At 36.8% G+C, this 17,929-nt stretch overlaps 1 long non-coding RNA gene across 1 annotated transcript in view; it reads left to right on the top strand.

The window, feature by feature from the left end:
- LOC136293345 (uncharacterized) overlaps positions 1–16,336 on the top strand; it is a 131,179-nt gene extending 114,843 nt beyond the window's left edge. The window contains exon 3 of the long non-coding RNA XR_010722139.1: positions 16,230–16,336. This is a non-coding gene — a long non-coding RNA (uncharacterized lncRNA). The remainder of the gene's footprint in view (positions 1–16,229) is intronic.
- The last annotated feature ends 1,593 nt before the right edge of the window (positions 16,337–17,929 follow it).

Here is a 17,929-nt window from a genome sequence, read left to right as displayed (position 1 = left end):
ACTTCTTCAGGTGCATTTGCTCCACCACTTTAGGTCATCAGGCAGCGGAGATAAAGTACTAAAAGCAAAATACATATCCTGGGATTTTTCCCTTTTTTCCTACTTCTAGTTCCCTTTAGAAATATAGGAGTTAGCAGGAAAAACTGCTACTTTTGAAATAAATTCTTGTAGTCCAATGAATTGAACCTCCTTGAGGTGTGTTTTTCTCTGTGCTGCCAGGATAGGTTCATCAGGACAATCTGTATCTGTCGGCAGTTCTTCTAAAATCTTTTAGGAAGCCTGTAATAGTACTGCCATAGAGACGTAGATAAGCAACACTGATTATAGAAAGAAAAGTCTACCAAGCTTACTTCCAGTTCCTGGTGAAGAATACACACAGAATTAATGCACATGCTTCACTAGAAAAAAGAAGACTTGTATTTTATTTATTGTGAATAAATAAATAAATATTTATTGTTTATTTATTGGGACTTTAATCTTCCAGGACAGAGTTATTTTTCCTTGGGTTATAAAAGTAGTTTTGCAACCAGTTATACGTTTTCAACTTTGCAGACTTCTTTCCTGACTGTTAAAGCAAGCTCCATGAAGTTAACAAAACTTAATAATACCTAACCGGCTGACACTGCTGCAGGGCTGTAATTGTATGTCACCTTGCAACTCTGTATTGTCTAAATGATTTCTTTTTCCTTTTGGCAATCTACTGAATAATTTCAAACACTGCTGAAGGATTACTTCTAGAGAAATACTTCTTATTACAATATTGTACAGAAAATAAAAATTCTTATTCAGATGTAGACAGTATTTTGCTGAAAGACATTTAATATTAGTTTAGAACCTTCTTTCTGACAGCTGCTCAGCAGGACAAAATCTCTTCATTTGATTAGAGTCTTCAGGCAGTCTCATGAAAATTGTTACTGAGAAAGAGTAATTAGGGTTCTCCCTCTCTTTCACCTTCAGTAATGGGTTTATCTAAATGTGCAAGAGGCTTACTTGTAATGTTGTTAATCTACATATAAATAGAGGGAGTTAAAACTAGAGGTCCCTTTTAACCCAAACTATTCCATGATTTATGAAGGGTATGGTTATATTAATACAAAAACTGACAAAGGATAAACACAAAACAAAACCGTGAAGTGTTACAGAACTAAGCAGTTGCACAAAATTGCAGAAATTCTGAATGATAGTTTAAAAGACACTGTTAGTAAAACAGTTGCTTCAGGGTGCAGTTCAGTATGGCTTGCTGACTTATTATTTGGTACTGCCATCTTTATTTAGCTGTAATAAACTATAGATTATAGCACCATGTAAAGTGAAGAGGGGAGATTTCCTTTACCCTTTCCCTTACTCCGCTCTTCGGATTTTTCTGCCAGCACCCCAGGAGAGCCGAGATCCTTGTGCCCACCCAATCTGTCAGTGTCCCATTGGGGAGACCCTTCACTGAGCAGTCCTGCTGGATTGGAGGGCAGCTCGATTGACTTATTCAGGGACACACCTACACCACAAGGGAAACTGTTCAGAATGTCTTTCCACTTTATGACCCCTTAGTGAGTGTTCCTCTTTATTTGAGTATGTTACCCCCTGCCAACGACTGCCAGTGACTGTGAAGGACTCACACCAGCAGCTGACAGAATAACACTCTTTATTCATAAAAACTGTGACAGGTTAAGGTTCCAGGATTCTCAGTGATAATATTTGACAGCAAAAACATACTCAAAGAAATGTACAGACAAGCTCTAATCCCCAATAAAAGTATTTAGCACATATAGAGCATGGTTCTTACTCAACAGGCATCCCTATCAGTGAGAAAACAGATTCAGCCTGTTGACTGATCCCAAGAGTTATGATGGAGTCTTCCCTAATCTTCCCCCATTCTCAGCTTACTTTGATACAATTTCTTGGTGTTTAGGTGACGCTTGAGTGACTTTAACCATACATAATTTTTTTTTTTTACTGACAGGTGTAAAATTCTCTCACTTGGCTTTTAAAGATACAGTCAAAAAAATACAGAACACATTCCCAGGGAGGAGTGGTTGTACCTTGGGAGCACTTCGGGGATGGAGGTGTTGATATTACAATTAGGCCATAATAAACAAAGTACATCTAAGGAAGGAGATTTCACCACAGCTGTTGGCTCAGCAGCAGGACATCCTCCCCTCTCTCCCCTGGCTCACAGGTGCTATGTGGCTTCTCAGCTGCAAAGTGCCACCGAGTTCCCCTCCCTGCAAGGATTTCAACAGAGCCTGGCCACGGTGCCCCCACTCTGCTCCACCCTCCATTTCATCACCTTTAGCAGATGCTATGGTTGCACACCGTGGGTGTGGGGAATCATCGTGGAGTATGTCTCGAGCATGCATCCAGGCAGCAACAATTCCGTCTTACCCTATAATTTCTGTACTGTTATAACTTCTGTTGGGATGTGAATATAACTTCTCTGTTTCCTGTAATTTTACAACCAGCCATCTTTCCACACTGCCATTTAAAGAATGTAAGAAAACTGTTCATTCTGCCCAATGCATATAGGTTCTCCAATCTTTCCTTCCTACTGATACTTAATGTTTAGAACAACTTTTGTACTTATTTACTGTAGTCCCTTTCCCTGATGACCTAGAGATGCATTAATCAGGCACAGAAGATGGCAAAAGCCATATGAGATACAAATGAACAAAACAAATTAGCCAGTCAGATTTCCCAAAAGAATTGATTATTTCCTTAAAAAACCTGGTAACTTTGAAGTCTTTTCACCCATCCACTGTGCCCATCTATTAATATTAAAATACCAGATTATAAGGACACGGGGCTCAGTTTCTTCACAGAGTATCCAATATTCTGTGCATGGCCACGGTCATGCCTCCCTGCACTGCGGTTCATAATGAAGTGTAGGGTGCAGCCTTATTCCTGAGTCTTGTGGGACAACTTAAAAGATGAATTTGATGTATATTATGAAGATTTCCAAAACCCAAAACACACACAAAATTGATTTTTTTCATTTTTATCTCATGGATCAGATTTCTTTTCAGTTGGATCACAGCTGACCACATATTCATATTATCCCAATGACAAGGCATAAAAATTCTTCATTTTGTTCTTGATACTCATTTCCCTGAAGCTTAATTTAGGTCAATATACTATCTTGTGTATCTGGTTTTATGTCCCTTAATGTACATCTACAACTGTTCTGTTTGGAAAAACAAACCAAGCAATAGCAGCAGGAGCATTCTGCCTGTGGATTTATTCAATGTCTGATCTCCGTCCTTTTCCATTTTATATATAAAAGCTCAGTTTTGCTGCCATAGACACAGATTCCATCTAAGTGGTTTTGGAGAAGACAAAATGTTAATCCTGACCTGAACTGACAGTATTTGTAACTAACCACACAAATAGACAGGATTTAGGATGTTAATTTGGTGTCGTACTGCAATGCTTAACTCGTAATTCCACATTCAATGGACTTTTGAGAAAAGCTGGCTTAAGAAGTTCCTGCCTTTCCTTTGAAGCACTATAAATGCTTGTGAAATTCTACTATAAACTATGTCATGAACTGATCCAACTTAAAAATAACTTCCAGAAAAAAACTGTTTACACAACTTAGTCTACCTAAGTCAGTATACATTTCAAGAACACAGCTGGGAGAGCTGTCCTTTGCCACATTAGGGCAGGACCACATGGTCATGGGTCTCAGCATATCCAGACTTTTAGCCCCAGAGCATGGGCTTGTCTGCTTTTCCACCTTGTATTCTTGGCTCTGTATGTCAAAATTTTCAAAGTGGGCTGCTTACATGAAAACAGAACAGCAACAACAAAGTCCAATTTACTCAGAAATTTCCAGCTCCTATCATCAAATCACTTTTTTAGTAAAGATGTGTTAAAGATATCACCAGATAAGAATTCTGGAATGTGTCATTAGGTCAAGCCAAAGTATCTCAATGTGCACCTGAAACACTGGTGTTAACTCTAAAACAGAAAATGGCATGGGCATCTCTACATGTAGATCCCAAGCATGAGCATTTAGCAAGTGACTGTAGTAGAAAGACCAATGGGGGTTTTAAGCTAAACTCCAGAACAAAGATTTTGAGAAAGATTTTCATATTACTAAAAAAAAAAAGGCTTCTTCTATGGGTGTAAGATTGAAAATTAAACATGTGTTGCTGATTCCTACAAATCTATCAGATATCAAGAGTCAGCAGTTTATAATTTAAAAAGAGAAATCTTGTCACTGCAGTGCACAGGGAAGATGAGATTCAGAGGATGAAACCCAGCTGTGTGGAGGATGACCTTGATGTTTGTAATCCCACTTTCCTTTGCTACAGAAATGAAAGAAGGTCTAGGTCTTATGCTAAAGAAAGCAGAGCGGAGAACTGAATTTCTTTAAGTTTTGCCACTGCTTCCTACCACTGCAGTCAAAACTGCTGTGTATTCTGAGCACACAGTCTAGCACACAAAGGCTTAGGTCTGCAGAAGTTTTAAGAATTCATAGGTATAAGTTAAGTGAATTGACTTGCTAGTATTAAAAACTCCAGCTCTGGACAAATATTAAAAATTGTGTTCTTTGAGAAATTAGGCAATCAGTATTTCACATTAGTCACTCCAACTGGTCTGTGCTTTGAGGATACATTATTGTGCCATAGTACCACGCTGTAAAATAATAGTAAACACTCATTCCACAAGAGCATTATAAAATGTAGACACTAACATTTGTAGTTTTGATGGAGCCCATCAGTCTTATGAGAAAATCAAGTGTCATGTTCAGAGAAAGATTTGAATGCTGCATTGAGCCAGGGGGCCACAAACTGAATGAAGCGCATCTTTAAATGACATATTTGCAAACTGTCTGTTAAATCAATATTATTTATCTTGTGACCTGAATGAGGCAGGCAGGGAGAGAGGTGGAGAAGAATAGCGTGCTCTCACATAATTAAAGTCTGTATCTTAATACAACACATTTCAGCCCAAATACTTTAAAAGTTTAGTTAAGCTCCTAGCAACTGAATGAAAACTGTTACAATGAGAAGTTCTGGGAACAGTAAATATAGCCTTGTTTCCTGCCTTAGATACCTTTATCTAACATATATTTATTACAAAAATCCTCATAAAACTAACAAAACACTTTGCAAACTAACACAGGAACAATTTCAAATAGCATTCCAATGGTGGAAGATCAAAAGGTTTTGTTTATGTTGTAAGAATTTTGAGACAGAAATTATCTTCTGAATAAGAGCTACTTAGTTATTTTCTATGCAAGATGAAAATTAGGAATGAAAAAAATTTTATACTGAAGGATCTGTTCATGATTTGAGTCTAGTATAATCATTCAGATTATGACCTCAGGGTCAGTGTGGTTTAATTAGTATCTAAGTGCATGTACAATAGCTACCCTAAGCTACAATCCCAGGTTCCTATCTATTATCTGACAGATGATTACTACTATTTGGCATTCAAACAGCTTCTGAAAAATAGGAAACGAAAAACCTACCAAGAGTAACAATTAGTGATACAGCATGCTGTTACACAAAACAAGCCTACAGTAAATGCTAGATCTCATAAAGACACACACACACAGAGAAACTTAGTCATCAAAGTACTGAAGCATTAAAGCAAAAGCAGGCCCTAAACTGAGTTAGGTTTTGTGTTTTCTCTTTGTTTAGATTATGATCTCACATTTCAGGTTCTACAGATTAGAAGTTTGTGTGGTAGTGCCCATGAGACCCAAATATCACAGATAAATCTAAAGAACCAGAACCTTCAGATATATGTTTCTGAGCATAAACCTGAGCACTGCATTCAGACTGACACTGTACAATATACTGTATGCTGCCAGGCTTTGCAATACTCTGTGTTATTGCCTCCATTGGTGATATTGAAGAATGCCATTAATTCAATTGATATCAAAAGCAGCCACAGCGATGTTTGCAATTAGAAAGGGATTCTGCAGTTGAGCTATTCTTGCCTCCAACTTAATAGGATATTGCCTAACATCTGAAAAAGGAAATGAAAGAGGACAAATACACAAGAAGTGATCTAGTACCTCTAAATATCTGATTGTTACCACTTGAGAGCATGTTGATTTACCTCACCACTGAGAATTTGTTGTCTTTTTCTCCATCCTCTCATATGACATGAACTGCTTTTAATGTTGACACATTTACATTTTAAAACAGCCCAAAGACACATCTTTACTTATATATATTGCTAAATGAGAATAAAATTCAAACTGAAATGCATCAGCTATTTCTGCTGATACCCAAAGTAGGTACTCCTTTCCTTAATTCTCTGTAACTCTTTACTTGGGTTTATAAATTCTGTTACTTTTTTGGTGTAACAGATCATATTGTTAGCATAATTTGTTATTCTTAAAAATCTCACACTACTTACAAGGTATTCATCTAAGGTTTACGAATTCTTCAATCAAACATGTTTACAAGCAAGCCTTAATCGCTTTTGGTTGTAAATTAAAAGTGCACTTTTAGGTGTTATGGAGCTTACAGATTACTTTTCTGAGGCCAAAATACCCAAAGCTATAAAAAACCTGAATGATTAAGCACCATTAACACGATTAACAGAACAATTTACAACACTAATCTAAAGAAAGTGTTAGATTACTTATACAGGGATTTCATCAAAGTCCCTGCTCAACTTCCTGTTTTGTTTATGAGAGATGAGAGATCTAGTTAAGATGATCTTAAGTCAAGAACTGGACAAATGATGGAATGCTGTAGTATGAGAAATAGGAGTATTGCCAGTAAGGGAGCTAAGTGAGAATAACCCAGAGCAAGATTGCACTGCAAGTGGGAGCTCTGGGAGTAAGAGCAGGGGCTAAAGATCAAGGATGAGATCCAAGGCACAAAGACAAGGCACAGTAACATGCAGTGTGAGTAAAACAAAAGCAACCTGCTGAGTGTCCCAGAGCAAGGAGTGCAATTTGTTCTGATGGGTAGCTAGTTATCTGTCAGTCTGACAGCAGTCTTCAATCCTGGGAGACCAGCTCCATGCAGGTGACCTCTGTAGTTCAGTATTTTAAAAAGACTACATGAATGCCCATCTGAATTTTATAAATACAGGATAATTTCCATATACAAGTATAACATGAACACTTAAAATATCTTAGATACTGCAATGTAGTAAGTGGCCTGATGAGGTTATTGAGAGCTTTGAGTTGACAGTGATCTCAGCCCACCATTGTTTTCTGGGGTTTTAGCCTTGTCTTGATTTCAGAGACTGATTTTAGTCAGACCCTCAACTTTCTCCCTATATATAGACATATTGCTTGAAAGAAGCAGTACTGTGTATGTGTGAAAGCAAACATGTGGCTGTAGACAGTTTTTTTTATATAACACAGCTGAGAAATTGTCCGCAATGCATGTGCAAACCCATCAGCACAGAGGCAGAAGAGGTATTACACTTCCTCTGCAGCTGAAAATTCTGTCAACTGACAGAAAAGGGGCAGAGGGACATGGGAAATGCAGACAGGCAATACATATAAAGAGACAGAAGTTTAATAGCAAGTACACCAGAAAAAAAAGGGTATGAAAAATACATTTGATACAGGTGAAAGATGTCAGCTTATTGCTTTTTATTTAGAGACCTGCACAGAAGTGTACAGTGCTTGTCATACAAAAAATAAATTGATGCAGGTAGCTCAAGGAGTAGGCCTGCGAAATCAGAATTGACATGAGAAGTGAAGTAGAATGAGTTAAATTAATGTGGAATAGGAACTGCTTTATCTTCTGGTCATCACAATAAAAATACAATGAATTATTCTGAAAAAATATCCAGTGTCTTGCTAATTAGATTTAAAGTGTCATTGTAAGGTGGTCAGACAGAAATTAGAGATAAGCAGGTAAGTCTTGGTGGGAGGGGAGGGGGGAAGGGCATGACAACAAAGTACATAACAGCAAAAGCTACACACGGACATACCAAGAAAGGGGTCTTTTACCCTAAGCAAAAACCAGTGTCATCTCAAAGTTTCTATAAACTACAGAAAAGATAAAACGCAAACAGAACTTTCTGTGAAGTGCAGAAGAAGAACCAGTTAATGTCTGCTCCCAAAATACACCCTAAAGATATCAGAATCCAGAAACATTATCTCAGAATACATCTTTCATGTTTCTACACACTTAATCGTCCTGTATGATGCGAAAATATTTTATTTACTTCATTACTACTTGAAGTCTATAATGGAATTGAATGTTTTAAGGATTCAAGAGCAGTTGAAGGGACTGACTGAGATCCAAATCTAGAATAATGCTCAGCCAGAATAGTATCTCACATTCAGACCCCAAAATTATGATTACGCACCAAGCAAGTGTTCTTTGGGTTGCCACCACCTCTGATCTTTGTAGAAAGGAAATAAGTTCTGTGAGGACTGAACTAAGAGAATGAATGTCGGATTTTTCTGTTAATTACAGCAAAGTTACTTTTTTTTTTTTGTAAAATGATCACAAGACTTGTATAAGCATAATGGATACATGTATTGTGCCTATAAATTCTCATTCATAAGGGATAAACCACTGTAGCAATGCTTTGAAGTTAACGAGCCTTCTCAGTTCATTACAGATAAAAATACTGAGTTCCACCTTCAATATGAAATTAACTGTTAGCAGTGTAAACAAGCTTTGAATTTAATTTCTGATACCACAGAAGCAGCAACAGCAATTTCTTTTCATACTTTTGAGAAATATGAAGATAGGCAGCAAACACCAACTCTTCAAAAATTCCCAAAAATGTTTTTTAATTACTTCTCTATTTTTTTTAAATGAAGACTTAAGACAGTAACACATAGCAAAGATTATTTTAACTTCCAGCACTGTGAAGCAGCAATGGTATTTCACAAATAGCAAAATTATGTTTTCGATGGGATGCATAAGAGAATAAATACTTTCGGAAAACAGACAACTTGAGAATATTTCTAATGGAAACATTTTACCTGACAGAAATAATAAAATGTACTTTCCCAAAGGACAAGGAGTCTTACTTTTAGCTGGTTTTCTTCTTATAGAATCATAAAACCCCCCAAAAATTTAAGATCATCAAGTCTAACCAACCTATCACTGCTAAATCCACCACTAAGCCTTGTCCTTACATGCCACATCTACATATTTTACATATTTCCATGGATGGTGACTCAACCACTTAAGGGGCAGCCTATTCCAGTGCTTGATAACCCTTTCATTGAAGAATGTTTTCCTCATATTCAATCTAAACCTCCCCCAGCACAACTTGAGACCATTTCCTCTTTCGATCAGCACTGGTTAAATGCAAATTCTGACGTTCTGCATCACACACCTTCCTCATAACTAAAGTATCGAACACTTCCCATTTGCTGCTGTCATTTAACATAAAAATTTATGAAGTGTCTCTGAGAAAAGCTCACTAGATCACATTTATATGGATAACTCAGTCTGCATGGGCTAAGTAGGACTGAATTAATGAATTTGGTACTGTTGCTTCACGTACCAAAAGCATCACTAAAGGGATAATCTGCAAATGCAGAAGCAGGGACTGGGAGATGAACTGACTGCAGTCATTGGTGACTCCCTCCTCTGCAGTGTCAAGAAGCTAATCTTGCTCAGGTCAGAGTGCTTGATCCATATTCCTGGGAATGACTCATGACACAAGCAATAAGACAGCATGTGTCCACACCTGAGGTTTTCTTTTGCCTCTGTCCCAGTTTCATTCCCAGAAGTGCTGTGATTGGGAAAGGCACAGTGTGACACCATAAGAGACTTACATCTTCTCTGCACAAACAAACATAGTCTGGGTGGCAGCAATGAAGCGAAAGCTTCCCTAGGGCATACACTAGGATTATCAACAAAGGAGGACTACTTCTGGATTAAAGCTTTGGCCCACTGTCAGCTATGGCAAAACTCCCATTGAAGTCAGCACAGCCAGGATTTCACGTCTGTTGCAAAAATTTTGACTCCATGCCTGTTCAGCCTTGGGACTTCCAGCCAGCACAAAAAGGGTCTTAACAGTGCCAGAAGCTATTGTGTTATGAACTGCAGGCAGAAGTCCTGAAACCCTTCACATAAACAACCAAATACTCATCAGCCATTTAAGAAATTTCAGATACTGCCGAGCATCAGGGGATTCAAACCTGCATACACAAGTATGGTGTTTCATACTGGCACACCACACTGAAACACCCTTATCCTGCTTAAGTGCTTCCTTTCTTTTTTTTTCTTTTCATGGAAACGTTATGGCAGAAGATTCATGTTTTGACTGAACACAGAGCAAGAAGCAAGCTAAATTATATACTCATTACAAACCTCATGCAATAATGATGAAAGAAGTATAAAATGACTGTAACAAAAGCAGACACTTCATGAAGTAAAGTCTCCTCTAAATTCAGTACGTGTAGGCAATATAGAGAAAATGGAAATGCATTAGGAGAAGATGAAATTGTAGATCAGACTGGCCAAAATTCTTAATAAAACTGTAAAATATTATGGCAAGTCTCAGTTTAAAATATCCTTGGCCTTTGTCACTGCATATAAAACAGATAGAAATCTAGCAAGATGTCAGAAACATAATTGTAAGTCAAGCTGGCATGGAATTACAGTGCTCAACAAACACAAAAAGACAGTTATAAGTCCCTGACCTGTGATAAATTTTTGCTGACTTCAGCACAAACGAAAAATAACTCAAATGATTCTAGGCTGCAGGAACAGACCTCGGTCATTATTTCATCTAAACAGAAGAGGTTCAGTTTAGTGAGGATGGCATGAACTTTGCAATGAACACCTATTTAAAAAGCAGTCAAAATTCTGCTGCTGCTACTCAATGAAGAAGCAACCACTTCATCTCAGGCAGCATACAGATGCCCTACTTACAACATGCAACAGTCATTGCAAAAGAAATGGATATTTATAGTTGGATTTATTAGACTTACATTGTCACGTGAAGACAGACACACGCACAATACTCTATTAGATTAGTTTAGATTAATTTAAGATATTGGGGTGTTTTCCTAACTCTGAGGCCATATTTTAATTGAAGATTTAAAAAAGAAGGTTTAAAGCTTAGAATGGAATATATTTAGAATTCCATTCAACTTCACAAGGAAAATATTTGCTTAAAAAGGCTGCAATTCAAGATCTTCTAGGAATTAAATTTCTCCTGAAATACCTGACATTTCCAAATGGAAATACCATCAGAACAAACCAACACTTGAGATTCAATTCTAGGTTTACAGCAACAGCTACAGAAAATACAAACAACAAAACACTTCATTTTAAAATTTTTAAGCATAGCCTCTTGTCTTTAGTTCTTCATTAACAGTTCATCAGTCCTTAGCTTTAGCTTAGGATTTTTTTAGCAATTATGATAGTGGTCATAACTGCTTTATGTTTGCTTAAAACACTACTGCTGAAGTTCACTGAACTACCCTGGCTTGAGTAAATGCATGGCAAAAACCAAGCATTGGAACACCTACTTACCAATGCAAGGGCATACAATGGCATACGATCTTCCTCCTTTCATTGTGGATGGAGTCAAGGGAATAAGGTCGCACAAATATCAGTGAAAGATAACTAGTGAAGTAAGTCATACATTAGGCATCATCCTTTGCAGTGATAAATTCTTTAGCAAGCTGGATGTTTGGAGAAAAAATAGGGCTGGGGAAAATGAATATGCCTTAAACATGATCTTCATCGTTCTGATGAGATATTTAGTTATACATTCCTCTCCTATTGCTAAGTCGGAGGATGTATCATGATAGGCATTCTGCAGAATGTTCATCATCAGAAAATGAGGTTCTTTAAAGAGCCTTTTTGCTTCACACTTTATTTGCATCTGTAGCCAGTATTTTGTATTTGTAGGAAATTTTGTTTATATAAAATTTTTAAGTATCCAAGGAAAAACAGCATGAGTTATTACTCTGCTAATACAGTTGTCTAAAGGCAGAAAAAAGTATTGTCAGACATTCAGAACTGAATATTTTAAAAATTATCTCATTGACAAGTGGTCTTTTACTAACCATATACAGAAAACAAGGTGGTTTGAGTCCTGTTTCTATCACTCTAAATTATTAGGTCTTGACTGTCAGAGCTAAATACTCAAAAAAATATCTTCAGACTCTCAGTCCTATTTCTTCTTCAGTGTTCTACAAAATCTTTCTGGATACTGCCCCAACATTCCCTCTCTTCGCGCTAAAAGCATGACATTCCATGTTTTTTGATTAGTTGCTGCATTTTTTTCATGCAACTAATTAGTGAGAAATTAAAAAAAAATGGAGGATCATGGAATTAGAGTTTGGAACAAAAGAAGTTGGAGAGGTGTCATCTTCAGAAAACCTTTCAACCATTTTCCACTTCACTTTTTTTTTTTCTATGTGTTCCTTTGGGTTTTTTTGCTATGCTATCTATAATAATCACTGTTCTGTCTTCCGTCTAAGTGTCTTTATACCTTCACTTACACTTTTCTTCATCATATTCCTGTTTGTCTAAGTTTATTTTTCATTGTATGGACCTAACCACCTCCTCTCAGCTTGTCCATACATTCACCCGAGCCCACGCCAAGTGATCTAAAGTAGCTTTACCCATGGCTTGAAAATTTCAAAGCTTGCCTCAAGCCTTTATACTTCCATCTTTCCCCTCAAAGAAGTTGGAATCTCAATAATCTCTACAAGAATATTCAGAGACAGGAGAAAAAGTGCTTGCCTGGGGCCTTTTTTCTTCAAATATTTTGGAATAAGTAACTAAGAATAGTAAGTGAGAGTCCCAGAGACAGAACAGAAATGGTGTTAACACCCACAAATACATTGAACTTTAAGTTTCATTTTTACTTAACAGTGAAATAACAAAGCAGAACCAGTTTGAAGTATTTTATTTGAAAGTTTTTTCATTATCTCAAAGTGATACCTGCAGCTTAAATATAAAATTCTAATTTCCTATATGGAATTGAATCTGCTGTTAGGTTAACTTACTAACTAGCCCCTTACTAACTAATTCACACATATTGTATGCACATAATGTTCAGAATACATTTGTTTCAACTGTTGTATTACCTGATGAAACTTAACTACAAATCAAATGCCTGACAAAAAATACAGGAAGAAACAACTCTTTGGGAAGAGTAATTCCCTGTGTTGGAATTTTTCTGGACACTGAACTCTTGACAGATGCTCCAAAACCAGTGAATACTGGGCATTTCTTCCCATTTGTACTTGTAAGAAGATTGTGACCTTTCTTTTGCCATGTGTGCCCCACAGCTTATATTACCTTATATGTTACCTTATATAGTAAGTGTATTGCCTCTCCCTGAGCAGAACAGTGTAACCAAGCCCATAGGGATGGGAGCTCGAGGAAACATTTAAACTAGCACATCATCTATCATAGTGGGTAGAAGCAAGACCAAGCACTTGAGTTTTGACCACTTAAAAGAGTTTTCCTCTGCTGCAACTTAGATTAACCTTAGTCCTTGGGTAACAGTCTTCAGCACATAATAGCTGAAGTCTGCCAGGTGGTCTTCAACAAAGAGCCCTCTTCTCTGCAGTACATACACATTCTTACAGTCTCTATGTCATGGCAAGAAGCCCCAGATTTCATCATTACCAAGAGCATTGTGCAAGATCGCTGTCTTTTCTAAAAGCATTCCTCCAGGGAATTCAGAATGATCAGGCACTTTGAGAAAAGGCATTCTCAGCCTGGGCTGAATACAAACCAAATACATAAATGAAATTGCACATCACTTACACTTACTGATGAGAAGTATTGCCAGCAGCATGGCCTTTTCCCTTTCCCAGGATTCTTCCAGTCTAACTTATATACACCAAAATAATTACACTGCTTTTCCATACTGCTATCAAGATGCTCCTGACACTACACACTGCCAGATTTCAGTGGGCTGAAGTGAAGGGGTTATCTGTTAGGGCAGACTCATTAGTAGTCATTACGTTTAATAGGGATTTAACAGTTACTACTTTGTGTGTTGTGAGGATGTTTGTTTTCAAAAGAATTATAGCAGTAAATTGTAAATACAAGTCTGAGATTATTTGTAAAGCAATTCTATGCTTTTAGAATGAATAAGTTGTAATTCCTTTCCATCTTTAAATTACAAAAATCAAAAATAGTTTCTCACTCTTTTGACTCTGGTCAAGATTTTAAACTGTCTCTTTTGGATCAATAGCTTAAAAATGCTGTGTAGTTTACAGTTTATCTCCTACCTGCTTAAGGGAAATATTTCACACTTACTTGAAACTCAGACTGGAAAGTGATTGATTGGTGGGGAAGCAGAAGCAGCTCAATTACTACGGAGAGACAGAATTTTGTAAGAAGCCTCACCGAAAAAAAATAATGACAACTGTGTTTATGATTCTCAATTCAAAAAAAATTTGATAAGAAACTAGTATACTTGAATCTGCATAAATAGAGCCATTCTGCAAATGGATTGAAATTGCTAATATTTCCTAACTGAAGGAAATCAACCACTGATTTCTCTTCCACTTCACTTATGAAACCAAGGCAAACCATCTTGCATCCTATTCGTCCCATCACTCCCCCCTTCTGAACTATTTGCCCGATTCGTAGGTGACATCCTGATCCAACAGGAATTTGCTTAACAGTGGGAGATGATGCACTTTGAACAGGGTTTGTTGATGGCTGAAGACTGTAACCCAGCCTCAGCATGGGTAACTGCTGGCACTACAGTGCTCACCTTGAACGAGGCAATATTGGGAAGGTAATCTACAAACAGCTAACAAAGGCAAAAGCTTCAAGGTTTACCACATTAGGCTCTAAATTGCATTAAATAGATTGAGGGCCAAAGCCATAGCAATCTTTTTACATATGATCAGAAAGTACCATATTTCAGTTATGTTTTGCTACAAAAAGTAGTTATTTTACCCCCTAATATTTTTCAATTAGAAAATTAATCAGTAAAAAATTTTTAAAATGTAATTTTTTAATTCAAATTTTCACAGGAAAATTTAAAAGGAACTGTGATAAACATGTCATAGAAAACCAATTCCAAGATACTCAGTTACAGACCTTTTCATACTTCTACCTTTGCTGCACCAAAATATAGTGGCTACTTCATGCAGTGTCTCTAGGCATAAAACTCCCTGATACAAATTCAACAAGAAAGAGAGCAATTACATATTCTGATGTGCATTTCTTCATTTCTCACGTATTTCTAATATAAGGGTGATTTCTATTTGCATTTTACCATTTTCCGAGCCCACTAATTGCAAGGCGTTCTAAAGTAAATGTAAATTATCTGGATGGCGACCATCCAATTTCTAATGGACAGGTGTTCATATAAAAATTCAACAGTATCAGCAACAAGCTATCAGTAACTGGTGGGGTGAGGGTACAGAGAAATAACTTGTCTCCCAGCCGAACTTCCTGTTTAACCCCAGGGATGATCAAATTAGGTCAAGGTCAAATATGTGACAGAGCAGCTGTGCCTCGCAGCAAGTAAGGGCTGCTGCTGCTGTATCAATATATATAGTAATAGTGATTTGATTTTCTCAACCACCATTTCATGTCTTGCAATTCAAGGCTGCTGCAGGAGAGAGAAAGTGGCCTCCTGCACTCTCAGCCTTGATTCTGGGCTCTGTAAGTTCAGCTGCCTCATAGGCCGCTTGAAGCCTTGTGGAAGATCAGTGCCTCAGGTCTCACTGCATCACTTCAGTAGCCCGCCTCTTGTCCACAAGGAAAACGTTAAAACTGTCCAACATAGTAACTAATAACCAACTAATCCTCCCCCCATGGGATGAGAGATGTTTAAATCTCCCTGGGAGAACAAAATGACTGGACTGGTGGTGACGTTCTTATCCACAGAAACTTCTTCTCAGACGTAGCTCATTTAGAACCTGAATTAACTACTATGAATAGATGCTTTTGACATACAATGATTCTGGGACCTGTAATGCTTTGGCTTGATCTATGATTTTTCCTGTTTCAGTAAATGAAAATAAATTGATTTATGGCAGCTAATGCACAGGTACTGAAAATGGCAGCTGTAGTTTCTTTTAAACCCATCTGTCCTTCTCTTACTCCATCTGTTTCCTTCACTCATTGCACTGGAATTCAGCTTCCCAAAATGCAGTCCAAACTCTTTCATGTAGCACAGTGTAAGTTACCTAGTTACCCAGCTAAAAGACATTTTCAAAATAAATCACTCTCCTTGTACTCTGTAGAAGGCAACAGACATGGATTTTGTGGTTAATATATGTCTGAATGGGTTTTTTTCAACAAAATACACAACTGTCAGTAAATTTCTTCTGATTTCAGATGGTGCACTTGAAAATAATACCATAAAGGCTCATTATTTTAAACGATTATTGATTACACCCTGGGGATTTTTCACCAATTCCACTGAATGCTGCTTTTAAAATGGTAAGTACCTACATAATTCTATGATTTATAGACTGCTTAGATTTTAGAGATAATATAACAGTAAAAATGCACACTAATATATAATGTCATTTGATTATATAGCTTCTATTAAACTGTGTTGGCTTACTTCTTTATTCTTCAACAGTTCTTTGGCCTGTTAACGATTATAGATTCAGATTTCACTCTTTACACTAAATGTAAGCGTTTAACAGGGGGAAAACACCTAAGAAAGCACTCCCTCCTTACAATTGAAAATGGAAGATAAAATATAAAGGCTGAAATTAATTTACTGGAATTTTTGCACAGCACAAACACAAAAGCTACTACTAAACCCCCTTTGTTCTACAGGAACTGTAAGCAAAGGCTATTTCCATTATTATCCCACCTTTAAGGCAGTGTGGCACACAAGGTCAATCAAAGGTCAAGAATGGAGGTTGCTGTTACTCCTTAAAACGGCTCACACTTTAAAATTAAGTATCTCAGTGTTCATGGTGTCTTTCATTTCTACACTAACAGGGTACCTTGAATACCTACATGCTTTAAATACTTTGGTTTATGCATTTAGCACTTAGTTATTGGCATCACATTTAAAGGGAGTAGTTACATTTTATTTGCACTACAAAGGTCTTTTAACTGATTCTCCATTTATACAGAATAGAATATTCAATACTAGCACACAGAATACACTGCAGAGGAACACGCATGTAAACACACAACTTTGTGATCTGGGTGATAGTGACTATTTTTTTTTTTTTTTTAATTCCACACATTATTTTACTATAAAATTCAGTAGCGCAACTGCCTGAAAGAAAGTTTTTGAGTGCAAAGCAATAAACTACATAACCTCTTGAGATACAGAAGTGTTTATAAAATAAGGATGCTTAAAAAAATGTAGTAAGAATTTAGGTTGGGAATGTAATGCTTTTCCAAGTTGAAAAACAGAAACAAATGCTGGTAATAGCACTTTGTAAAACAGAACTTTCATATTACAGATCCATTATCATGATGTAGGTGACTGAAAAATGAGGATTGCTATTCTTTTAATCTTTAAGTGTATTTAAATATATTAAAGCAAATTTTTCCTTTCTGTGGCAGAGTTTGAGCTACTTACAAATGAAAGCAAAGAACTAAACTGCTGGCATTAAGCATACAGAAAAAAAAAGTCTGTTTACCTCCCATGGTCTTTTAAAAAACATTAATAATTAAGCATTTGCATAAAGATATAGCAAGAAAACACATGCAAAACCATGTATCTTTTAGACATCTGCAAGGTACTTATCTTGATCTGTTCCATAAATAGAAACTAATTATGGAGAGACTGAAACCAAGATAATGCCCTAGAAAATAAGAGGCAACCTTTTTAAAATATACTCAAATTGGTGTGAGTAAATCTGTATCATACAGATTCATATTTAACACATAGTTCTTTTTTGGTCTAATCTTTCTCCTTTTACAAGCAGCAGTTAAACTTCTACTAATTCCATTAAAAGCAGAATAACCCTTGATGTATTCTTTCTCTAGTAAAATTTCCTGCCCTGCAGAGTATCAATATTAACTGTGAATTGTAGAATTTTAAAGGCTCTAGTGAAAAAAAG

This window comes from Chamaea fasciata, unplaced genomic scaffold (genome assembly GCF_029207755.1).
Source record: "Chamaea fasciata isolate MVZ Bird 193981 ecotype frontalis unplaced genomic scaffold, bChaFas1.0.hap1 SCAF_8, whole genome shotgun sequence".
Lineage (NCBI taxonomy): Eukaryota > Metazoa > Chordata > Aves > Passeriformes > Sylviidae > Chamaea > Chamaea fasciata.
This window is presented reverse-complemented; position numbering and strand designations above follow the sequence as displayed.